General features: G+C 40.5%; 1 protein-coding gene across 1 annotated transcript in view; it reads left to right on the top strand.

The window, feature by feature from the left end:
• The first annotated feature begins 20,492 nt into the window (after positions 1-20,492).
• LOC136856847 (esterase FE4) overlaps positions 20,493-26,742 on the top strand; it is a 122,844-nt gene continuing 116,594 nt past the window's right edge. Inside the window, exon 1 of the mRNA XM_067135032.2 lies at positions 20,493-20,603. The gene's annotated coding sequence lies outside the window, so the exon portion shown is untranslated. The remainder of the gene's footprint in view (positions 20,604-26,742) is intronic.

Below are 26,742 nucleotides of genomic sequence, written 5' to 3'. Positions count from 1 at the left end.
ACATCGGTTCATTTGCCCCAACCTCCTTCCATACACTATTTGAAATACCATTCACACCTCCTGCAGTCTTGGGTCTAGCATTTTTAATACTGTAATTACCTCCTGCCTTGTTATCTCCCCATCCAATATTGTAATGCCTACTTCCAGTTCCCTTCCAATTTGTGACTTGTCTATTTCTCTACCCAATTTCCCCTCCCCTTCTAAAAGCCTTTTAAAATGCCTAACCCACTCGTTTTCTCCTATTTTATCCCCCTTCCCCACCGGTTTCGTTCTTCTGATCTTGTTTATTGACTCCCAAACCCTCTCAAATTTCTTCTCTCTACAATATATATTTATTTTTTCAGCTTCCGCCTCCTTCCATTCTCTTTCCTTCTCATTCAATACCTCCTTATATTCCCTTCTCAGTTTACAATATTCCTTCCTTTTTCTTGCACACCCTCCTTCCTAAACTCCGCTAGGGCTCTCATTACAACCTCACGTTTTCTCCCGCAGTCTTCATCAAACCATCCATTCATTTTATTCTTTTTTCCCTCTACCCTTCTCCTCACTTTCTTCCCCACCCTCCATACAGGGAGTTCTATTAATTTTAGCACGTTATCCGTATCATTCCCTTCTACCGCCCTTTCAGTTCCTACCCTTAATATATCTCCCTCCTCTTTCAAATGCCGTCTTAATTTCTCTTTAGTATTATCATCCCATTCATACTTCCATCCCCCATTCCTATATCTCTCCGTACTTTCCTCCATCTTTCCCTTCTCATCAGCAAGCAAAGTCCTCAATTTTATTTTGATAGGCATATGTTCCGTCAACCCACATTCTAACACCTCGAAACTTATTATTCTCCTTAACGCTATCTCTGAGCTTATTCCTATATCCACTACACTCCCTCCATTTGTTGTAATGTACGTCAAATCTCCCACAGTATCTCCCTTCATCCACCCATTTAAAATAAATAAATGTTCTATAGCACATAACTCTAATAACCTTTCTCCATAACTATTTACAACATTATCCTTACTCTTCCTTTGCAGTACCCCGTCTACTTTTACTTCTTTCCCGTACACCGGTACTCTATTGCTTACTCTCGCATTCCAATCTCCCAATAAAATCATCCCATCTTCTATATACATTCCTTTAATTGTGTTTATTTCTTCAATCAGTTCGTCAAAAAATGTTTATTTGCATAAGCTGAATCGCTCGGATGGTTATAAAGCAGTGCCAGACAAATTGCTTCCGCTGCCCCCTTCGACAATTTTACTCTCAACCACACTACCCCTTCTACCCTAGTCTGTAACGTCTCCACCCATTCAGCTATCTCATTTCTTATTAAAACTACTATGCCCCCTGGGTTTCGGCCCCTCTTCCCTATTTTTTCCTTAACACGTTAACTACTCTATAACCGTCCCATGTCATTTCAACCCCCTTCCCTAACCACGTCTCTACTAGAGCAATAATCTCAAAATCTTTCACTAAATCCACAATTTCCTTATTCCCTAACTTCCCCATCAACCCCTCAATATTCAGCATCCCTATCACCATATCTAGTTATTTATTTCCTCCCCCTCCCTCCCTATACTTCTGCATTTCACCACTTCCCCCCTTACTTCTCGTGATTCTTCCTTTTGACTCCACCCCATCCCTCTCTTTCTTCTCCCCCCCATCCTTCCCCTTTTCGTGCCAGAGTCTTTTTTCCCACCCCATAGATCTTTTAAACTTAACGATCTCGCCTTGTTTAACGCCTGCTTTCTCTCCAGGTTTATTTCTGCATTTCTCCTATTCGATCTCCCTCTAGGAATACATATAACTTACGTCTTACAGGATGGATGGTAAACTTTTTTAATTTGAGCCGTTTAAAGGCAGGAACTCGGACATTCTCTGCACCATTAGTTGAGTTACAGTACGCTGATGATAATGCTGTCAATAATCGTGAATGCTTTATCCGCTGCGTACAACAAGATTGGACTCAACCTGAATACCAGCAAAACACTGATCCTATACCAACCAGCCCCTGGGGAAGGTCAAAGAGATATCAATGTCACAATGGATGGAGTGAGCCTTCAAATTGTAAACACCTTCCCATACCTTGACAACACCCTCTCATCAAGCGCAAATATAGATTAAGAACTCCAACACAGAATTAACCGTGCAGGAGTATCCTTTGCTAAGTTAAGATCTCGAGTTTTTGACAATCATGATGTCAATATAGCAACAAATATTATTGTGTACATTTCTCTTGTACTTCCAACCTTACTCTATGGATCTGAAACCTGGACATGCTACAGTCGAAACCTTAAGATGGTGGAACAATATCATCATCGTTGCTTCAGGAGAATACTGCAAATAACTTGGCAAGACAGGCACACAAATATCAGCGGACTTGGTATACTCACATACAAAAGTTATGAAAAGACTGTCTAGAGGGTTATTTTACTTCGAAGATCGAAAGAGTCAGTTAGTAGTAATCAGATGTTGTGTGCATACTATGCTTTCTTCCGTTCTCATTTATCATACGGTACTTCTGGGGGAATTCGACAGGTGCAAAAGATGTGTTTAAGTGGCAAAGAAAGGCAATCAGATGTATAAAAGACAAGGCAAATAGGAAGTCATGCAGGCCTGTTTCAAAAACTTCCTGTTATGACTCTCCGATCACTATATATAATTCATTGCATCCTTAATATCAAAGAAAATCTCGATGTTCTGACATCTCGTACAAATGTACATTTATACAATATACGGTGAAGGAATTATTTAGATTTACCACACGTTAGGTTGAAAAAGACACAAGAAAATTATAGATATAATGGGATTAAATTATTTCATAAGCTACCTACAAAGTGGAAAGATATGCCCTTGAGAAACTTCAAAAACATATCTAAAACATGGCTGATATTAAACATGTTTAATTTACTATCTGAATTTGAAGAAAAAGTAACGCTATTGTCAAGGGGCGAATATGAAAGTCAGCACCTCCCTAGTTGGTAGGTAACACTGGTAGTTATGATCACCTCCACGGTTACTATTCAATAGACTGACAGCCCAAAGTGTCATGATGAGTTTTCATTTTACTTTTCAGTGTTTACAAACATGTTATATGTAGTGCTCTGTTCAATTACAATTAGATGTATTTATATTTTTGAAACTGTAACTTTTACTATTGTATCTGACATTGTCTATAGCAACTGTATGCTGCCTAACAGCAATAAACTCTATTGTATTGTAGTGTATTGTATAGACCCAGTTGCGGAAAATATAAAGACTGAACAGGTGACAAAAATATTTAGAAGGTTGGAAATGGAATGGCGTATGGCGTTTAGTGCCGGGATGTGTCCGAGTACTTCGGCTCGCCAGGTGCAGGTCTTTTGATTTAACTCCCGTAGGCGACCTGCGCGTCGTGATGAGGATGAGATGATAATGAAGACGACACATACACCCAGCCCCTGTGCCAGCGGAATTAACCAATGATGGTTAAAATTCCCGAACCTGCCGGGAATCGAACCCGGGACCCTGTGACCAAAGGCCAGCACTCTAACCATTTAGCCATGAAGCCTGACTTTAGAAGGTTAGAAAGAACTTAGTCACCAAAAACGAGGGTACCCACTCGTGCTTCCTTACATTTTACAACTTCCCAAGAGGAAAAACAATTTTACAGTACAAAGACAGGTAAAGAAACGTATATTATTTTAATTTAAGTTGGAAACGTGAAAACCTACATTTTAATTTAAGAAGACAGTTACATTCTAAATGAGTACGTAGGAATTTTCCCTATGATCACACGCAAAGTCTTCACATATTTAATATTCTGTCATACCTTATTAAAATTGCCTCCTCATGCCGCTTTGCCGATTTTCCCCTCACCTCCAATATCTCCAACATCTTCTCCTCAGGAGATCTCTCCTTCACGTAGCACATCCAATGACCCACCGCCGCAAGACATCAGTCTCAGAAAACTTACTCCTTATATGGCAGAACGACAGTGATTTCCAGAAAGAATATGTAAGTGTAATTGTGATTCGAGGATAGGATTTAGGTGTCAAGCCATATGATTGGTGGATCAATTTAATTATAGGAATGGTAACGCCAAAACAATTAAGGCACATTATATGACCAACCTGATGATGATGATGATGATGATCATCATCATCATCATGCTTGTTGTTTAAAGGGGCCTAACATGTACGTCATCGGCCCCCAACCTGATAGCGATAACTTTCTCGATAGTAGTTAGAGATTTTAAACACTAGGCATCACTAGTAAATAGACACTAGAGACATTTGGTCCCTACAGATGAAACTTTTGCAATATGATAGTTCAGTTAGTTGAACACAGACAACATCAAAATAGAGGCTCGGCGGTATATTTAAACAGTCGGGGAGGCGTAACTCATGGTTCAATAATAATTCGCGATATCTTTCACAAATTCTACGCATTAGACCCGATCTATGGAATTTGTAGAATTTGCCTACGGATTGTCATAACAAGAGTGTTGGCAACACTGAGTACAGCTACAGTACTGTCGGGGCAGCGGACCCAGGACCTGCTGGCCGGGTATTCGGTTGCCGGCACCGGAATTACGTTTATGTGGCTCCCAAGCCACATGGATGTAGAGGGAAATGAGTTAGCTGATAAGGCTGCCAAGGAGACTGTTAGCTTGACACAGTAAACTGTGTACATTGGCATCATGAGGAGAATTAGTCCCATGAAGGTTATCAAAATATTAGAAGCAAAGCTGAAACGTGTTGAAATGGAAACACAATCTAAGTTGAATATATAGAAATGCAAGAAATATAATGGGATGGTAGAGAAATGCATGACGTTACCCTGGATAGATTTACTGATTTTGTACGAGAGGAAGACCCTGCACCTAAAGATGGCTGTTCAAACAGTACAAGATTTTCATCTCCAGAGCAATAGGAACCGTGATGTCAAACTGAGTACGTTTCTATCATTGTGTAGTATAAGGTCTGGTTAATAAGGTTACATGATTTATGCGGCAAAAAAACTCAAGATTTTGTGAAACCATTCTTCACCGCCTCCAGTCTTCCCAATATAACATGGTTTCGTCTCAGGTGAAAAGCCATATTATGATGCGGCTGTCGGCTCAGGAAAGTGTTTTGAAGCTTCTTCGTCACCCATAAACTTTTTGGATATGCGTTCTATATTGATCGTAGTTGTTGACATTGTTGAGGGCATATACAATATTTTTCTACCATTTATAAGGCACTGTGTGATGCTGCCCACAGCAAGTATAATCGGTATTTTAAAAATGCACATTCTTTAGAGAGAAGGTTTCTCAGTCTCTTCAGAAAGTACGTCGAGAGGCAACAGATTTCATAGGTTCCACTAGCACAGGCTTCTTGTTGAACTTCTTAAATCTGAACCCCACTTTTTTTACAATTTTTTTACGTGTACAACTGGACATTTCTACGAAATTAGTCATATTTTCTAGTTGCCGTTTTTGAAGAAAGGTAGTGAAAATCTTATTGAAATAAAAATCATGTATGGTTCTCCTAATGTGTACAAGAGTAAACGACAGAAGTGTTGGAAGGGGGCCTCCTCATCTCCATTCAGGTCTTCTTAGTTTTCTTTACCTAATGCTTCGATCGTCTTTACAGACATGTACGAGATACCCAGGTATTGAGAAACTTCCTGATAACAGGATATCTCTTATCATTTTCTTTAAAACCTTAACATTTAAAGAAACAAATCGTGCTCATAATCATCGCTATTTCTCCTTCTGATAACAGTGACCTTGTTGGCATCTTGACTTCGTTCGAACTTCCATTACCGTAATACAACTTACATACAAAACCTCGACTCTTGTCAACAACTTACGAAAAATTCCTGTATAAGAGGAGATTCAAGGGAAAATGCAATCACTACGGAGTATAGCACACAAACACAACCGAACGTGGTAACACAGCCAGTCTGATCATCGGTGTATTAATTGAGTGGCAAATTTTCTCTTTCTGTAAGAAATAAAATTCGATATGAAATCAAGCCGCCTGTTGCCATTTCTTGATGGATGAAGTATTTTTGTATCCGTTTCTTGGCACAGGCTAGAGCAAAATGTAGCTTCCACCGAAGTCCCAGTCTCATCCATGGCTATGACAATATGGAAGCTGCCGGGGTATGGGTGGCGCTGAGTAATGACATTTGGGGCACAACTAGTGTCTGAGTGTTATGAAAGGTGTTGCTCATAGGATCAGTCGTGCTGCAATGGCACCTTCTGGTCCAGTGAGGAAAGCATTAGGGACCTATCTCACTCCTCATTTTGCCTAGTACGCCTCATTTGGGCTCTGTCATTGGTTTTTGCAGTTTCCCTATAACTGCATAGCCTTTGGTGGTGCTATTTGAGGATCCAACCAGCCTCTGGGCTGATGACCTAACAGACAGACATGAAATCAATGCATCGATCCAAGTTTTCCGTAATTATTCTTTATGAAAACACTAATTGGAGCGCTTGTAAACGACGCTAAGTAAGACTTCATCCGACTGAGAAAAGATAACTTCACTTACTGACAACATTTTTATTAACAAAGATAAAGGAATATAATTTCAGAAGCTTATTACATCCTTGAGGCTACATTGCGTTAAATACGATCACGATTAGGTGGCATTATTTTATTGTACGTTATTTTAAATTGGAGGTTCGTTCGTAGATCCGGTCAAAACATCTGAAGCATTAAATATAGGAAAAATATGATATTTCACCCCCTAAACGTAGGAAAGAAAATGTGATACATTTTGATGTACTTTAAGCACTTTCGTTCCATATATTAGAAGTTTAAATTTGAATATGCATAATTCTGAATCCTGTAGTAGTGCCCAACAAAGAATTCAACAGATGTCAGGGTAACGTCATCTCATCATCCAGTTTAATGTAGACCTGCGGCATTGGAAGTAGCTCTCACTCATTAACAGTAAATTTGTTGTTACCCACTCTACATTCTGGACATCAAGTCATGATTTATGGCGGTCTGTTGTTTGTAGTTGCCTATGGTCTCTCCTACAGAAGTTCGACATAATTATAAATTTCATAAATTATTTCTTTAAACAGTCCTAATTCCCAAATGTTCAAACTAACTTGCTACAGCTGAGACTGGATCTTGCAATTATTCGATGAGGGGGGCAACTGGGAAACTAAAGACAGAATTATAAGATAAACTAACACTAAACCTAAAATTATGACTGGAAATACTATTTACAGTACTTCATATCAAACTCCTGGCACAACAGCCCCGAAGGGTCATGGCCTACCAAGCGACCGCTGCTCATCCCTAAGGCCTGCAGATTATGAGGTATCGTGTGGTCAGCACGACGGCTTCCTAGACTGGGCTATTTACTTCATACCATGTCGAATTTTATGTGCACGTTTTTCAAAATAAGGAGGGAAGTGGAACTTTACGATACCGTAGTTACTTGCGGGACCCAACATCCACTAACATAGAAACACACTATCAGAAAACACTGTTACCTTGATACTTGCCCAGTGGCTGCACTGCTTCGTGAAGGCATATAATGACTGATTTTTGATGACATCGATTGTTCCGTGGATGGCATCGGCTGTTCGAATAGTGAGCCTTGAATGAACATACTGATTGAATGGTGTGCCCTGAACCAAGCATACTCTTTGAATAGTGTGCCCTGAACTGAGCATAAAGTTTTGAATGGTGGGATCTGAACTGAGCATAGTGTTGGAATAGTGGGCCCCGAACTGAGCATACGGTTTGAATGGTGAGCCCAGATTTGAGCATAATGTTTAAATGGTGGGCTCTGAACTGAGCAGAATATTTGAATCATAGGCCCTGAAATGAGCGTACTATTTGAATGGTAGGCCCTGATCTGAGCATTTTATGTTGATCTCATTATCATTCAAATAAAACAAAGGGATTCAACATGGTACGGAAAGACCGGGGCAAGATGACGAATCAACCATAACTTTTGTAGTATTCTATTCACTAAGTTGGCTACCATGTGACCTTGGGCCCGATATCTCACAGGTATAACTTACACATAGAAGGAAATTCCTTTCAGTCTGAGACATGCAGTGGTAGGGGGGTGTCTGTCTGGCGCTGTCGCACTAAAATATCTGAGGTATTGCAGTAAGCTTCTATTACTAGTGTGCTCACAATACGAATTAACTGTTTTATTTTCTTTAAATGTCAATGTATTTCTTACTTACTTCAGTGTTAACTGAATCTTGATTGTAAGATGTCTGTCGATTATAAGAACAACCGCTTCCTAAGCAACCTGGGGCAAGTTGACGAATTCGTCATCTTACCCCAGGCCAGCTATAGGCTACACGTAGTCACCCGTTCCCTTACGCTAATTACAGAAATACCTAGAAATTATCAGCGGAAGACGGACAGACCTACCACAACGAGGAAAAAGAGCTAGGAGATCAGCATCCATCATAACCAGCACACCCATGGCAAATAAGTTAATTTGGGAGGGAGGATTTACACAAGTAGTACAAGAACCAACTCGTCTCAATAACTTGCTAGATGTATTCTTAGTTAAACCATGGGAAATTGTTGATAAAACTGAGGTAATTGAAGGAATAGGTGACCATAAGGCTGTAATAATGGATGTAGGACTCGTACCAAAAATGCTTAATAAGAGGGTCACAAAAGACAAGAAATTATACAGAAAAAGTAACGTTGATGAATTTGGAACTTACCTTACATCACAATTCAGTTGTTGGATAAGTGAAGGCAATAATGTGGATACACTTTGGGCTAAATTTAAAGGAATCATTTGGGAAGGAGAGAAGAGATTTGTACCTGTTAAGAAGGGTAAAATGACCTCAGACCCTGTTTATTATACAAAGGCAATAAGAAAATTTAAAAGAAAATGTAGAATAGTAAACAGGAAAATCAAAGAGGGTAGGGAGAATAGAGAAACTAGCAAACAGCTAATGAGGGAACTGAATAGAGTGAAAAAGGAAGCAAAAGAGAATTATATGAATGGCATTCTTCAAGAGGTTAATGACCACAAAGGGAAATGGAAAAAGCTGTATTCATATATTAAGAGTCAAAAAAGAAAAGGAATCCAAATTCCTACAATGGTGGGAGAAGGGGGTGAACACTATTTAACAGATACTGAGAAAGCAAACCTCTTTAGTAGGGAATTCAGAGATTCAGTAGAAGATTGTCAGGACTTGGAAACCATAACAGAAGATAGAGAGGGAGAGACACATAGGGAAACAAGAAGCTTCTCATTCACAAATGAAGATATTTTCAGAGAAATCCAACTGCTTCAGCAAGGAAAAGCAGTAGGAAGTGATCAAATCACTGGGGAGGTATTAAAGACAATGGGGTGGTATATAGTGCGTTATTTAAAATTTCTCTTTGACTATGTCATAAATAATAGTGCAATACCAAAGGAATGGAAGGAATCTATAATAATAACAATTTATAAAGGAAAGGGTGATAGAAGGAAACCACAGAACTATAGACCAATCAGCCTGACCAGTATAGTTTGTAAAATACTGGAGAGTTTAATAGCAAAGTACATCAGAGGGATATGTGATGATAAAAATTGGTTCATGAGGAGCCAGTATGGATTAGAAAGAAATTTTCTTGCGAGGCACAACTGGTGGGATTTCAGCAGGACATATCAGATCAGTTGGATTCAGGAGGCCAGTTAGACTGCATAGCCATAGATCTTTCCAAAGCCTTTGATAGAGTGGAACATGGAATATTATTAAAGAAATTGGAGGGAATAGGATTGGACGTAAGGGTTATACGTTGGATAAGAACATTTCTAAATTCAAGGGTTCAGAGAGTCACAGTAGGAAATAATATATCACAGGAAGAGAAAGGTTGGAAGGGAATTGCACAGGGTAGTATAATCGGTCCGTTACTTTTCTTAATATACACAAATGATTTAGGGAACAATATAACATCGAAAATAAGATTTTATGCAGATGAAATAATTGTTTATAGGGAAATAAATAACATTGAGGTTTGCTCAGAATTACAAAGGGACCTTGAGAGTATCCAAGAATGGGTTGAAGAAAATAATATGAAGATTAATGGAGGCAACTCAAATGTTACAACATTTACAAACAGGAGCTTTAAAACTGAATTTGAATATACTTTGGATGAGGTAGTTATCCCAAAAGATGGCAAGTGCAAATACTTAGGTGTGAGATTTGAAAGTAATTTGCACTGGAAGGGTCATGTTGATGACATTGTTGGGAAAGCTTACAGATCGTTACATGTCATAATGAGGCTACTTAAAGGATGCAACAAACAATTAAAAGAAAAAGTTACTTAAGTATGGTTCGTCCATTATTGGAATATGCAAACAGTGTTTGGGATCCTCACCAAGAATACCTAATAAAAGAACTAGATGGTGTGCAGAGGAAAGCAGCAAGGTTTGTAACAGGGGATTTCAGGAGAAAGAGTAGTGTATCAGAAATGTTAAAGGAACTTGGTTGGGAAACTTTAAGTAAGAGAAGGGAGAAAACTAGACTTATAGGATTATATAGAGCCTATACAGGAAAAGAAGCATGGAGAGAGATCCGTGAGAGGCTTCAGTTGGAAAATAATTATATTGGTAGAACTGACCACAAGTATAAAAAATTAGAAGGAATTTTAGCATAAGCGATTGGGGTAAATTTTCATTCATTGGGAAGGGCGTGAAGGAGTGGAACAGTTTACCAGGGGTAGTGTTTGTTCCTTTTCCAAAATCTGTACAGATATTCAAGAAGAGAATAAACAACAACAGAGAAAATAAATGAAATGTTAGAGGGCATTCGACCAGTGCAAGGTATTGTAAATAAAAACTGTGTGTGATTAAATTAATTCCATCCCCTGGTCTATGGAGTTTGGACAGCCCAAGTAGGGGACTGCCTGTATGGGTGAAGTACAGTGGGGACTTCGAGGGCCCTGGGACCGCTACGGTAGCTGTGAAGGCCCTTCAGGAACTCTGAAAAGTAGTGACAAAAGGGGCTCTGGTTAAGACGCAGCAGTTCGTTATGCTACTTAGGTTCCAAAATGGGAAAAATATAAATATGTAAATAAATTCAATGTTAATTTTAATCTTATACCAGTTGTATAGTATTATTAGAAGTAATTTCACATACTGTGTATGAGTTGACTATGTTTGTAAGATATTATACGTAGAATTTTGTAAACAATATAAATTTATTAAGTATGATTTGTGTGTTTAATAGAACAAATTATTAGCGTAAATTGTATAATATTGTATTCTAGGAAAATTTTCTTCGTCTCTTGTTAATTTAAAATTTAGTGCTTGACAATAATGTATTTTAATGTACCATTTGCCATCGAGGTAGACACCTCATTTGCAAATAAAGAGATTTTGATTTGATTTGATTTGATTTTGACATGCTTCAACAAAAATAAATGCTGAAGAAAGAGTAAGAATGTAAAACCCAGAGAAGAAAAGTAGCCAGGCAGCCGGGCTTCATATCCGAATCTGACAATAATCGGCTGCAAGAAAATTCTGTATGTCCTGTGTGTGAAGAAAAGTATGTTCATCCTCCAAATGAAGACTGGATTCAGTGTGATAACTGTAAAGTGTGGTGGCATGAAGACTGCTCAAGTTATGAAGGCAATGGACGGTTTCTCTGTGATATGTGCGGAGTAGCCTATATTATTCTTAATCAGTTTACCCTCCAGGTTCGGTTTTTCCCTCGGACTCAACGAGAGATCCCACCTCTACCGCCTCCCTCAAGGGAAGTGTCCTGGAGCTTCAGACTTTGGGTCGGGGATACAACTGAAGAGAATGACCAGTACCTCGTCTTCTTTCCCCCAGTTCTTCCCAGCCCAAACTTTGCAGCATTTTTGTAACACTACTCTTTTGTCGGAAATCACCCAGAAAAATCGATCTGCTTTTCTTTGGAGCTGGTGAGCGTCCCATACACTGGAACCACACTCTAGTTGGGGTCTTACCAGAGACTTATATGCTCTCTCCTTTACATCCTTACTACAACCCCTAAACACTCTCATAAATATGTGCAAAGATCTGTACCCTTTATTTACAATTGCCGGGCTGAGTGCCTCAGACGGTTAAGGCGCTGGCTTTCTAACCCCAACTTGGCAGGTTCGATCCTGGCTCAGCCCGGTAGTATTTGAAGGTGCTCAAATACGACAGCTCCGTGTCGGTAGATTTACTGGCACGTAAAAGAAATCCTGCGGGTCTAACTTCCGGCACCTCGGCTCCTCCGAAGACCTTAAAAAGTAGTTAGTGTGACTTAAAGCAAATAACATTATTATTATTATTATTATTATTATTATTATTATTATTATTATTATTATTATTATTATTATTATTATTTACAATCCCAATTATGTGATTACCCCAATGAAGATCTTTCCTTATATTAACACCTAGATACTTACAGTGAACCGCTAAAGGAACTTTCACTCCATCAACGCAGTAATTAAAACTGAGAGGATTTTTCCTATTTGTGAAACTCATAACCTGACTTTTAACCCCGTTTATCAACATACCATTGCCTGCTGTCCATCTCACAACATTATCGAGGTCATTTTGCAGTTGCTCACAATCTTGTAACTTACTGTATTTTTACTTTATGCAGAATAACATCATCCGCAAAAAGCTTTACCTCTGATTCCACTTCTTTACTCATATCATTTAGATATACCATAAGAAAACATGAAGGTCCAATATTACTGCCTTGAGGAATTCCCCTCTTAATTATTACCTACTCTAATTCCATGAGTTCTATTTTCTAGAAATATAGCCACCCATTCAGTCACTATTTTGTCTAGTCCAACTGCACTCATTTTTGCCAGTAGTCTCCTATGATCCACCCTATCAAATGCTTAAGATAGGTCAATCGCGATATAGTCCATTTGACCTGCTGAATCCAAGATATCTGCTATATCTTGCTGAAATCCTACAAGTTGAGCTTCAGTGGAATAACCTTTCCTAAAACCGACCTGCCTTCTATCGATCCAGTTATTAATTTCGCAAACATGTCTAATATAATCAGAAAGAATACCTTCCCAAAGCTTACATACAACGCATGTCAAACTGGCTGGCCTGTAGTTTTCAGCTTTATGTCTATCACCCTTTCCTGTATACACAGAGGCTACTATAGCAACTCTCCATTCATTTGGTATAGCTCATTCATGCAAACAATAATCAAATAAGTACTTCAGATATGGTACTATTTCCCACTTGCTCACTACCGGCGATTACTTCTTTGTCCGGCTGAAAGTAGAGGCCGCCACTCCATACACCCTACCCGCAACTCGCACTGCCCTACAGTTGATTTGGGCCACGCTGACATACGCTTAAAAAGGAAGGCTGTTCAATACTGGAGAAGCGGTAAGCGGAGCCCGCTTTCGTTTTCGTCGGTGAAACAAAAGTTCCATCGTGTCAAAAGCAAAAAATTATTTACGTTTTTGGGAAAAGCACACAAAGAACAGTAGGACACGCCACGACACACTGACGGCAATAGCACGTACTGTCAGGAAAACTGTCGATTTTGTCCATCAAAATAATAAAATTTTCACGATGTGACCATCCAGCAGTGGGCTATGCAAGTTATTCATGAAGAACAATACGCGGGGTTTAAAGCATGTCACATGTGGGTACGAAACTTTGTAAAAAGCGCAACGGTATTGTGCCGTTTCCATGTGGAACATGCACCTCAGTGCGAGTGAAAACAGCGAGCACGAGGTCCGGAAACATGGCGCCGGAACAGTCTAGGCGAGAACTCAAATACAAATGTTGAATACGCGAAGAAGTGATCGTGAAGAGAGAGACTTTGCTTTCATCTTTGAGCCGAAAGACGTGTAAATACTTGTAAATAATGTTATAATTAAGTTAAATGTAAAAAGTAGAATGTATAAAATAAGACGAAACCAACGATCGAATATACAGGGTAATGTTATGCAATGTAAAACATCGATAGTTGTTAATAAGGACGGTGGCGACATCTAGGTATCGATAGATGTAAGTAGGTACTTAAGATAAACTTCCACATCTAGTGTGTAATTCTGTTATTCCATGTCTTGTTTTAAAACGAAAAGAGGATATACAAAGCCTGGTCATTTTCCAACCCACACCATCAAGAAGAAGAAGAAAGCCTGGTCATTGTTCGTTGTTGGTGTCGATGTAATGGTAATGTGAAATTGATACACGGAAGCTTAAGAAAAGTTGTTGCTAAATGAGCATATTAGCAGTGTACGTAAATTGAATGTGAAAAGAAGTTATTAGGTGATATGTACGCCGCAAATGAATGCAAATAGTGTGAAATAACAACGTAATACTTACGGTCATACAAGGCAAAGCCATTACAAGGAAAGCAACGCGATACATAATAGAAATTGTCGGTATCTTGAAAACATCTATGTATAATTGGAAGTATATGCATTATTGGTTCAATAGTGATTGTGTGTGTATTGAATAATCTAATGTTAGCCTTTTTCAGGTGTGATCTGCACGAAAGTAAAATAACAATGTCAGAAAGATATCCAGGAAATACAAGTACACGAAAGAGAGTATGGAGAGCTAAGCATACACAAGCATGTCCAGCTGAGATGATGGAGTGGTTACGAGGAAGGATAACTTGGGCCATGTGCTTTCCAATACCCTGGCCATCCAAGTCAGTAATTGCCCAATAATAATGTCTATTTTTTTTTTGCATTTTATTTTATGCAGCATTTATTTGCATTCTATTTTGTTTACTAGTATCCTCAATGTAGATCGTAGTGTATATACAGTACATGTCCTGAAGTAGTTCGTCAAGACGTAATAATAATTGCACAATGACCGACGTGATATTATGTTATTTGGCCTGTAGTAATTCATATACGCGTTTGGCGACACGGTATTCGAAATGTGAGCGAACGACTAGTTATGTCAGTAGGCGACTTCAGCATTGTTTATATATGTTGTGGTATCGTGATTACTGAAAGGCACGAGCTTATGTATGCATATGTAACATGCATTAGCATTGAATCGGCATATTTATTGTGAAGTTAACACAGGTAACACAGGTAAATGGATACGTGATTTAATATAAGTACGGAGACAGCGAACGTTGTAAATTCCACGGTACGTTGTTCTTCGATTGATAATTGCAGCAGGTTTACTATAATTACGAGAATGGTCATGAAGCAACGGCATATCGAGGTATCAGTGAAGATGTTCTGCAGGTAAGTGATACAAATGTAATGAAGTTACGAGTGATGATACTAATGTGAGTCGACGTGAAATAAATAAATAACTAATAATAATAATAATAATAATAATAATAATAATAATAATAATAATAATAATAATAATAATAATGTGAGTGCCAAGTGTATTAAGTGCCTGTGATGGTGATAGTTATTGTGTTGATAAATAATATAGTGTGGGGTGATATCATGATATGCTATTGATGCGTGGGCGAGCTCACGTGAGGTTTAATGATTGAAATAGTGAAAAGTGCTGCGCCATGAGAATTATACAATAAGTTGAGATTTGATAGTGAAAATTCATCCTAAATTCGTTACGTAGAACGTGCTGTTTAACTGTGTCATGTTACTGTGAAGTTAGATAAAGTAAATGGAGTTGTGATGTTCATGTACAAGTTAATGCTGAGATTGGAATACCCATGTGTAAGTGAATGTTAAGGTTGCAATATTCATACATGAGTGAGTGCTAAGATTGTAATGTTCACATGTAAGTGTAGGCTAAGATGGTGATGCCTTTGATTATTAATTGCGATGTGATGTCGGCCACGGTTGTTCAATCGATTATCACGACACTTCGGATGCCATATTCGAAATTTACGTTTGGTTATTAGGGTTTTCAGTTGGTATGATAGCGATACGCTTGCGGCGTGTAGAAAGCTTGTCACGCACATAACTACGAGGACACATGCCATGATATCGGTTAGGTTAGGTGTTTTACTTCATGGGCATAGTAGTTAAGTTTAAGTAGTAGAGATATCATGTGATGTTTTGTTGACATTTGAGTGTACATATTTCTTGTTCTTACATGTGCTGTTTCTTATTATTCATTTTATGCAGTAGTATTGAGTTAATACGATCCTCGAAGGTATGTGCGAGGATGGGCGTGTAACTATTGTTGCGTCGAGACGAGCCTCATCAGGACAGCATAAGTTAGTTAGGATGGTGATGATTATTGATTTTACATAGGATAGGTATCACATAAAAAAGGGCATTATTATTAGCTGGACTTGACGCAAGTAAAATTGAACTTCTCCTGATGTAAACATGGAATGAAACCAAAAAGAAAAAAAGAAGGGTACCCAAAACTATGAAAGTAAAAGAAAAAATGTGATCATATAGGTGATACATTCAAACAGAACAGGTTAAAAAACGAGATCTCGAAAATAATTATTAATTTCAAGGTTCAGGTATATTAATGAATAAATGTAAACATGTGTTCGTAATTTCGAATAGCTCTTGGAAAATGAAGATTAATTAATTCAAGATCACTGCATTATGTTGAAATAAGTCTAAATTAATTATTACGTCAGCCGTCTTTGTGTCATTATCAATGATTCCAAATATCTAAAATTAGGATCACGCTTTGGTTTCGTCTTAGTTACGTAGGATCACTTAAATTAATAAATACAATTCAATCCAGAATATCTCCATCCTTTCATTATAAAATAGATGTAAACAACCTTACCTGTAAATTTAATTCAAACCTCAAGGTCATATTGAAGTATGAGTAACTCTAACCTAAAACAAAGTCATGATCGTTGCATGCATGTCACAAATTACAAAAAATAGTTAATGCAAACTGAACAGCGACGGACTTAAAAAGCTCAATGTAGATATTCAGAAACTAGGTCGCCCGATAGGATTCCAAATCCGATTTTCCACCACAGACGCGACACGTATTCATCTGAACACATTAGCTAGCCGCGGCACACACAAAGGCCTGCGACTCTCTGAAATAGCCCCGCAACAAGAAGAACCTGTTAAGACCCTGAGTGTAGAGCGCTCCCAGTACTAATCCACGGGACAAGCCGCCCGTCAAGGGAGCACAGTATTGTGTCGTGGAAAAGAACAGCTGTAACGACGAAAAAGTTGACCAACAAGGAAGTAGAAACCATATTAATAGCAGAAATATTCGTAGAAGCGTTATAGAGCCCTACGGCCCCGAAAACGTGCGTAACAGTGATCAGAGTGGGTTCAGCCAAGATATGTGTACGGGATGGACATTGACTTTAAAAGGGGGCAAATCAGTTACCGCCACAGTGTCCACTACACACACTTATACCATTACGCCGAGAGTTACAGCAAGTGTCAAACTTATGGCGCCTTTATGCAACACTTTAAGAGAGTCGAAAGGTGCGTTCCGTAAGAAGATAAAAAAGGAACATGTTTTTGCATGAAAATATTCATGTTGGTTGCACTAAATCCGGAAAAATGGGATCTATACAAAAGGTGCAATCAAGCAAAATACGCCGTCCGGTAAAGTTGTGCTTATTCTGGATTCCTTTCCTGGGCATAATGAAGATACAGTACAGTTGATGATGATCCCTCCTGGTGCCAGAACTTACTGTCAGCCATTAGATGTATACGGATTTGGAGTATGGAAAAGCTTTGTACGTACGTAGATTATCTGACACTGTTCGATTATTGAACTTGGATATCGTTCTGGCGCAGACGAACACCATATTGAAAATTCAATCTGTGACATGCTACTAACTGTCGTCTCCTCGTTTTCGTTCCATGTGGCAATACGCCTGGTACCAAAGTCAGTATTTATCCAAAATCCCGGAGCCTTTGAGCATCCTGTGCAATATTGTTTAGACAGCGGTGACTTAAAATGTTCCACTTGCCCTTATCCTCGCCTCGTTAGGTGTGACTGATGTAGGACCGCTTTGTGCTTTCAATATTTCTACCACGAGTGTAATTTTTGCAAACTAGAAGGAGTAACTTGCTTTCATGTGTGGTGTCCTTTGTTACACTGATTAACCTTTATTTTCATCATTATCTTATTCTATTGCCTTTACTGACCCACAATCAGTACAGGAATTTAGGCCGTCTACTAGAAAAAAACCTGCACCAGGCCTCTCCGGAGGCCATACGGCAATATTATAATGCAGGAATTGAATTATTTTTCTCAATGCCGCTACTTTATATTTGTGATGTGCTGCGCATTTACTAACGGAATAAGAAAGATCAGTGGCGCGGACCTCGACGACTGAACCCAGCACGCGCCGCAGTCCTGCGTAGCCAAGTGCGCCAATTCAAACATGCGAACTTTAACAATCTGTAGGTCACATAAGTTAATTTCCGAAACAAACATTTTGGCCGTTGTGTTATTCTCGGCTCATTTAACGTGTGTGTAAAATTTAGGTAAGATCCTTGATTCCCCGGTACGCACCACTCCCTTGTTAGTTAAAATCTCCGGCCCGGCGAGGAATCGAAACCAGATCCTCTGAACCGAAGATCGCTATGCTGTCTATTCAGACAATAATTACATCGTTCGAACCCCTCTGTCGGCAGCCCTGAAGATGGTTTTCCGTGGTTTCCCATTTTCACACCAGGTAAATGCTGGGGCTGTGTCTTAATTAAGGCCACGGCCACTTCCTACCCATTCCTAGCCCTTTCCTATCCCATCGTCTCCATAAGAGCTGTGTCTGTGCGACGTAATGTAGATTTTATTTAAAAAATGCATCAAACATCATCTGAGGACATTGTGCATAGTAAAGTTTATAACTATGATTAAACGTTGTTGTTGTTGTCGTTGTTTCTCTTGTTCGCAGATTTAATATTAATATTAATATTAATATTAATATGTTATATGTATTATAATCATCTTCTTCTTCTTCGTTTAGGCCTACGATGGACCACGTGGTTCTTAACTCTGGTGAGCTTTTTTCTTCCTCTTAGCCCAGTATTCCTTCGTTCTAGCGCTGTGGATGTCTTTTCTTTCTTGAGTCCATTTCTCTCCTACTCCTGGACGCAGCTGTTAATGACTGGAGAGAGTCAGATGTCTTGATTAACTTTCTGAACTTAACTCGGTTGTAAATGTCAATGTGATCAATGTTTAGATACTGTAGGTATTTCCTAACTAAATTCGTCCATTTGGCATTTGTAGCTTTCCCTCTAGATACAGTGTTGAAGATCCTTGAAGTGAGTCTCTGGCTGCCCATCCTGACTACGTGACCATAAAACATTAGTCTTCTCTTCCTCATAGTTGTTGTAATGCTCTCTGTTTTAGTGTACAGTTCCTTGTTGTGCCTGATTCTGTACCCATCTCCTTCTTTAATGGGACCCATAATCCTTCTGACGATCTTTCGCTCTTTCAGTTCCAGGTTTCTGAGTTGTCCTTTCCGGGTCATGTTTAGGTATTCTAAGGCGTACAGTACAGATGGCTTTACTACGGTGTTGTAGTTCTAAGTTTAAGATTCAAGAGAGGGATTTAGATTTGTATATGTTCTTACAAAGATGATAAGCTCTTTCTAATTTAGTGCATCTACTCTTCATTGCAAGGTCCTCATTAACATTTGGGGTTATCCATTCTCCAAGATATTTGAATGAGTTGGCCTTGTGTATTATTTTGTCCCCCAAAGAAATGAAGTTGGGTGCTTCTCTGATGTTGGTCAGAAATTCTGTTTTGTTAACAGCGATCTTCAGCCCTACTTTAGCTGCTATGCGTTCGAGGGAGGATAGCTGGTACGTACTGTAGCTTCTTCCATACTTGAAGCTAAGAGTGTGAGGTCATCTGCGAAGGCTAAGCAAGTGACTGTTAACTTGTCTTGTTTGTAGCCGATTTTTAATCCAGAATTGTCAGCTAGTGTGTTCGTCCATTCCCGAATGACCTTCTCCAGCAGACAGTTAAACATGATGGGGGACAAACCATCTCCTTGTCTAACACCTGTTTTGATCTCGAAGCTTTTTGATAATACCCCTCTGACTTTGGACATGTGTTCGTTAGAGTAGCCTTCACAAGATTCAAAGTCTTCTTATCCAGTCCCATTTCAGTCAAGGTCTCAAAGAGGGACTGTCTGTCTACCGAGTCGTTGGCCTTCTGGAAGTCAACGAAAATTGCTAGATAGGGCGAGGTGCTGAGGTTTCTGTAGGTAAAGATAATTTTGAGGTTCAGAATCGGCTCTGTGCATGACCTTGACTTCCAAAATCCAGCTTGGTACTCCCCTACGCAGGAGTCTAATTGTATTATAATATATTAATATAAATATTTTTTATTTCAAAAAAGGACAATTTGCCAAAATACGTTCAGAATTCTCTTTTTTCCCATCAAAGAGAACGTGCTCGAAAAAAGGACGACGAATGGACCCTGGTTAAAAGTTTATAAACTCCCATTAGGGAAAAATTCGAACATGCAATGCCATAGTTGTTGTCGTCATGGATTCCCACCTCGGGTGTATAGTTGCAAGCAATTCACTGCAAGATGCACTTGGTACTTTATACTATCAGTGGTATTAAGATAGAGTGATGAAAGACAAACAATAAATGATAACTTGCGCGGACCCACTATATAAACCACGTAAGCTGAAGGTCGCTTGTAGGGAGGGGAGATACCGTAGTCAGCTGAGCTCAGAGAACAGCTAGCGCGCTCAGTGTGGCCGATATCAACAGTTCGAGCATCTAGTGATTCAGGTAAGACGGTACATCCTTTTTGACTAGAACATATATCCATGTGTAATGTGAGCTAGAATGACATTGTTGGGGAGAGCCGGAGGGAAAGGAAATGAACAATAAAGATCACACCATAGAGGACTGCATATAACTAGGTGTAGTTAGGCACGGAACACTTGGTATTCACAATCAAAGAATGGGTGTGTACTGACAAGAATCAAGCGCCATTAGCATGATTTCGAGAAAAAATGATGAAACTGGGGCACATTCGTACAACTGTTTACTTGCCATTGCATGGCTGGAGTTGTAACAGAAGGACTTACTCAAGTCTGTACAGAATTTGTGGAGCACTTAGAAGCTAAAATAAAAAATTGACTTTAATTTTAATTATTTCATTTTTAACTGATTAAGGTGCCGCCTCTGTGTTGTAGTGGTTAGTGTTATTAGCTGCCACCCCCAGAGGCCCGGGTTCGATTCCCGGCTCTGCCACGAAATTTGAAGAGTGGTACGAGGGCTGGAACGGGGTCCACTCAGCCTCGGAAGGTCAACTTAGTAGAGGGGGGTTCGATTCCCTTCTCAGCCATCCTGGAAGTGGTTTGTCGTGGTTTCCCACTTCTCCTCCAGGCAAATGCCGGGATGGCACCTAACTTAAGGCCACGGCCGCTTCCTTCCCTCTTCCTTGTCCATCCCTTCCAAACTTTCCAACCCCCCCCCCCACAAGGCCCCTATTCAGCTTAGCCGGTGAGGCCGCCTGGGCGAGGTACTGGTCATCCTCCCCAGTTGTATCCCCGTCCCGGAGTCTGAAGCTCCAGGACACTGCCCTTGAGGCGGTAGAGGTGGGATCCCTCGCTGAGTCCGAGGGAAAAACCGACCCTGGAGGTTAAACAGATTACGAACGAACGAACAGATTAATGATATTGAACTTCATTATTACACACCTATAACTTATTATGCAATACGGTAACATAGACTGGTCATCCTCCCCAGTTGTATTCCCCGATCCAATGTCTCACGCTCCAGGACACTGCCCTTGAGGCGGTAAAGGTGGGATCCCTCGCTGAGTCCGAGGGAAAAACCAATCCTGGAGTGTAAACAGATTAAGAAGAAGACGACGGTAACATAGATTGTACAACACTTATGAGTTAATGTCCTTATTTACCGTCATTGTGAGACTAGCTTTGATGGAAAATGAAAACCTACAACCTGTTTTCCGGTCATTGACTGGGTCAGGGATGTAATGAATGAACCATATAAAGGCTATTAGTACGATGGGGTCACCACTCCCAAAGTGATTTATTAATGACTGATAAATGCTATGAAATGATAATGGAGAGTGTTGCTGGAATGAAAGATGACAGAGAAAACCGGAGTACCCAGAGAAAAACCTGCCCCTCCTCCGCTTTGTCCAGCACAAATCTTACATGGAGTGACCGGTATTTGAACCACGGTATCCAGCGGTGGGAGGCCGACGCGCTGCCGTCTGAGTCATGGAGGCTAGTAGCTTTGATATTGTACTTATATCGATGTAAAGAATAATACACATCATTAGTGATTAACCAAAACGAAAATGAAATAATGCAAAGCATTATTCAACTTTGAAGCCTCCGTGGCTCAGGCGGCAGCGCGCAGCCTTTCACCGCTAAGTTGCATGGTTCAAATCCCGGTGAGATTTGTGCTGGACAAAGCGGAGGCGGGACAGTTTTTCCTCCGGGTACTCCGGTTTTCCCTGTCATCCTTCATTCCAGCAACATTCCCCAATATCATTTCATTTAATCTGTCAGTCATTAATCATTGCCTCAGAGGAGTGCGACAGGCTTCGGCAGCTGGCACAATTCCTATCCTCGCCACTAGATGGGGGCTCCATTCATTCCACTCCTGACCAGGTCGAATGAATGGAAATAGGCTGTGGATTTTCATTTTCATTACTGAACTTTGTTTTGTAACATAAAGTAAACGTCCTTCCGTCACTTAAACCTAGGTCATGATCTTCATCTTCCGTCTATGCAGAAATTCACCTCTTTGGAGAACCGTATAAATGCGGCATGGTTCTAACTGGCATAAAAAAGAACGTGCTTTCAACTTTCGCTCGGTATTCATAACTCGTGTTGTAATGTCAATTGGTTCTGTTTAGTATAGGACAAACTACATAAGGTGGCTTCAATGTGAATTAACAATAAGAAGAAGAAGAAGAAGAAGAAGAAGAAGAATAAGAATAATAAAATAATAATAATACAGTGTTTAGTCGCGTATACTCGCGCTTTCGTTCCGATAATTCGACTGCAAGGTGTGAAACATATGCAGAGAAATAAGAAATCATAAATATGTATGGAATTTTTAAAATGTATACATCATTACAATTTCGTACAACAATTTTTTTCCGTTGAGAACATGTTACTTACTTACTTACTTACTTACTTACTTTATCTGCTTACCCTCCAGGGTTGGTTTTTCCCTCGGACGCAGCGAGAGATCCCACCTCTACCGCCTCAAGGGCAGTGTCCTGGAGCTTCAGACTCTGGGTCGGGGGATACAACTGGGCAGGATGACCAGTACCTCTCCCAGGCGGCCTCACCTGCTATGCTGAACAGGGGCCTTGGTGGGGATGGGAAGATTGGAAGGGATAGACAAGGAAGAGGGAAGGAAGCGGCCGTGGCCTTAAGTTAGGTACCATCCCGGCATTTGCCTGGAGGAAAGTGGGAATCCACGGAAAACCACTTCCAGGATGGCTGAGGTGGTCGAACCCACCTCTATTCAGTTGACCTCCCGAGGCTGAGTGGACCCGATTCCAGCCCTCGTACCACTTTTCAAATTTCGTGGCGGAGCCGGTAATCGAACCCGGGCCTCCGGGGGTGGCAGCTAATCACACTAACATATTACTTAATATTTCAAATGTATAAGAGAAGGTAGGATTCCATTTTCAGCCGAATACGCTTTCCTGTCCTTTTCGTCTTTAGGCTGCTTTGTTGTAGGCTAATATCTGGGGTAGTTACTAGGCCTAGAAGTTGGCCTGTTCTGTGTTCAGTGTAAAGATACAGTCTTCCCACAAGATGGACAAAAACTGTTTACTCACAAAGAGCAATAGCATCTAGTAAAGCGGCCAGTCTAGTGATTAATATGAACCTACTCATGTGTCATGGAGCTTCTCTCACAAAAACAACGTAAAGTTTGAAACAAAACAATATATAGGCCTACTACGTTGCTTGTGCGCACAGCTTTGAACGTTATGCTCCAGAATGTCCTTACCGAGAACGGAGTGGGCAGAAACTGTGTTGCAAGGAAAGGGAAGCTTGGAACTTCCGCTAGTCTGTTAAAATAATTAGTTGCAGAAGTCCAAACTGTATACAGACACATTTTGACACTGACACTAGCAACTTTTTTTGAAAATTTGCTCCAGCTGATTTCTCTTGGAATACAGCTAAAGCCCTGCTTGGATGCGGATATCCGCAGATAGTGAATACCCGTGAAGTTAGTGTCTTGGCGGATACAAATTCTATGGCAGTGCGGATAATTTTGCTGATAATTTCTAAATAATGAAGTTTATTGATTTTCAATCAGGTATGCCCTTATTTTTGCTTGCGGTTAGGTGACCTTTGACAGTGATATGGGAGAATGGTGATATATAAAGACCATTGAGACCATAAACCTATAAATCTGACCTGAGCCTACCTGGCTCCTGCCCGCAGTTAATGGAAGGAAGGAACAAAGGTCAATACGTCGGTACTTGTCACAAGAGAAATTCTCTCAAAAACCTGTGACTGTACGGGGTCTGGTGCCAGGTAGCAGGCCAATTGTATTATGTTAGCAGATATATCCGTTTCAATACCTTGGGTGTGTCCGGCTCCATGGCTAAATGGTTAGCGTGATGGCCTTTGGTCACAGGGGTCCCGGGTTCGATTCCCGGCAGGATTGGGAATTTTAACCACCATTGGTTAATTTCTCTGGCATGGGGGCTGGGTGTATGTGTCGTCTTCATTATCATTTCATCCTCAGCATGACGTGCAGGTCGCCTAAGGGTGTCAAATCGAAAGACCTGCACCTGGTGAGCCGAACATGTCCTCGGACACTACCGGCACTAAAAGCCATACGCCATTTCATTTCAATACCTTGGGTGTAATATACTGTAGTTAAATATTTACAACCACGAACCTACTACGCTGGCGTAGCAGGGGGAGAGGTGATACTCCCACGTGGCGCGTCCCAGGTGGCGGATAGGGGGGTCCTAACCGGCTTGCCGGCGGACTTGAGGGAAATAAAATACCTCTCACGGACCAAACACACAGCCCCCTGTGGGTGGGGGACGCAGACGAAGAATACACCGACGGTATCCCCTGCCTGTCGTAAGAGGCGCCTAAAAGGGGTGACCAAGGGATGATTGGATTAGAACCATGAAACTACTTGTGATTAGTACCACCACGCGGGGAACACCATGGGTCGCTATTACTTGCGCGTAGTACCACTATGTTAGGTACCAAATAGGTTTTTAATTAGTAGCACACAGGAGCACCGTGCGGTCAGGCTTTTGCGGTAGCTGTGATTAATAGCACTATATGAGCAACACCAGGGTTCTGGCTTGCCTATGATTAGTACCCACTATATAAGGAACACCACGGGATAGTACGAGTCCCTGTGGTTAGTACACTTATGTGATGAAAACCATAGGTTTGCGTTGCCTGTAAATGGCGCCACTATGTGTGAAACACCATAGGTCTGTATTACACGTGCGAATTTCATTAACTGTGAGTAGTACCATAATGTGTGGTATACCGCGAGTCTATGATACTTTTGATTAGTACCGCACCATGTCAAATACCATGGTTCTACTCTCTAAGCGATAAGTACCATTCTGAGAGGCCGATGACCTATATTTTGGACCCCTTTAGCTTGCAAGCATCATAGATTTAGTATTGAGCTATAGAAGCAGTCCCTTGGTCAGTATTGCTCTTGTTTTCCGTCAGTTTCTGAGACTGAGGCATTGCGGGTCGGCTCCACTGATTGTTTTAACTTCATATCCATCCGTTCATATTTCGTCCTCACGCTTTGAATTCTGGTCAGTGGAGGATTTTGGATTTTGATTTTGTCATTGCATTTCGTCTCATTTCATACCATCAGGGGCCGATGACCTAGATGTTAGGCCCCTTGAAACAACAATCATCATCATCATCAAATATTTACAATATCCGTGGATAACAATTCGCAGATGCGGATAACAATTCGCAGATGCGGATGCGGGTGCGGATGAAGGAAGTGCGAATGCGGATAATATTTTGTGTAATCGCGCAGGGGTCAACATACAGCCCCGGGACAGTCTGCTACTCTGCAATGCTCTCCACCTCCCTTTTACAATGGGCTAGTACGTAAGAGAGGGCGCAGAACAGTGAAAATGTGATGGTTGAGGTAGGGCAGTAGGATAGTAAATCGTTTGCCTTCAAATCCGCTATCCTTTCTCAAAAACTAGAGCTAGTACTTCTGCTTATATTGGCCCAGAAGTGTACATACGGATACTAGGTATCTTTGTTACTAGAAAGACATCCATTACCCCAGATACAAAGCTAATGTAAACTAGCCTTTATCCTGATTCATCGCTATCTCGCGTGCTTTAAAATGTAGCATTTCGTGTGAAACACCACATCTATCATTAGGTAAACATTCTACGTACTGAAACGATTCATTTTCGACTTCAAGCAACCTCCACTTTTCAGCCCCCAGGAAATGTTCTTGATTGTTGACGTTCTCAAGAGCAACTTTCTGTTCCCGTGGCGTGTTGTCCGTGTTTCTCCGCGAATTCAAAGAGTCGAAGTTTAAAACAAGCTAAGTTATGCTGTAAAGCATTTTTTTAAATTGGCTTTACGTCGCACCGATACAGATAGGACTTACGGCGACGATGGGATAGGAAAGACCTAGGAGTGGAAAAGAAGCGGCCGTGGCCTAAATTAAGGTACAGCCCCAATATTTGCCTGGAGTGAAAATGGAAAACCATCTTCAGGGCTGCCGACAGTGGAGTTCGAACCCACTATCTCCCGGATGCAAACTCACAGATGCACGCCCCTAACCGCATAGCCAACTCGCACGGTAAGCACATTATTAGGAAGGAAATGCACTGCATTGCGTCCAGCAAATGTCATCTTGCAGACTATCCAACATTGCGCTATTCCATCTATTT

This window comes from Anabrus simplex, chromosome 1 (genome assembly GCF_040414725.1).
Source record: "Anabrus simplex isolate iqAnaSimp1 chromosome 1, ASM4041472v1, whole genome shotgun sequence".
NCBI lineage: Eukaryota > Metazoa > Arthropoda > Insecta > Orthoptera > Tettigoniidae > Anabrus > Anabrus simplex.
This window is presented reverse-complemented; position numbering and strand designations above follow the sequence as displayed.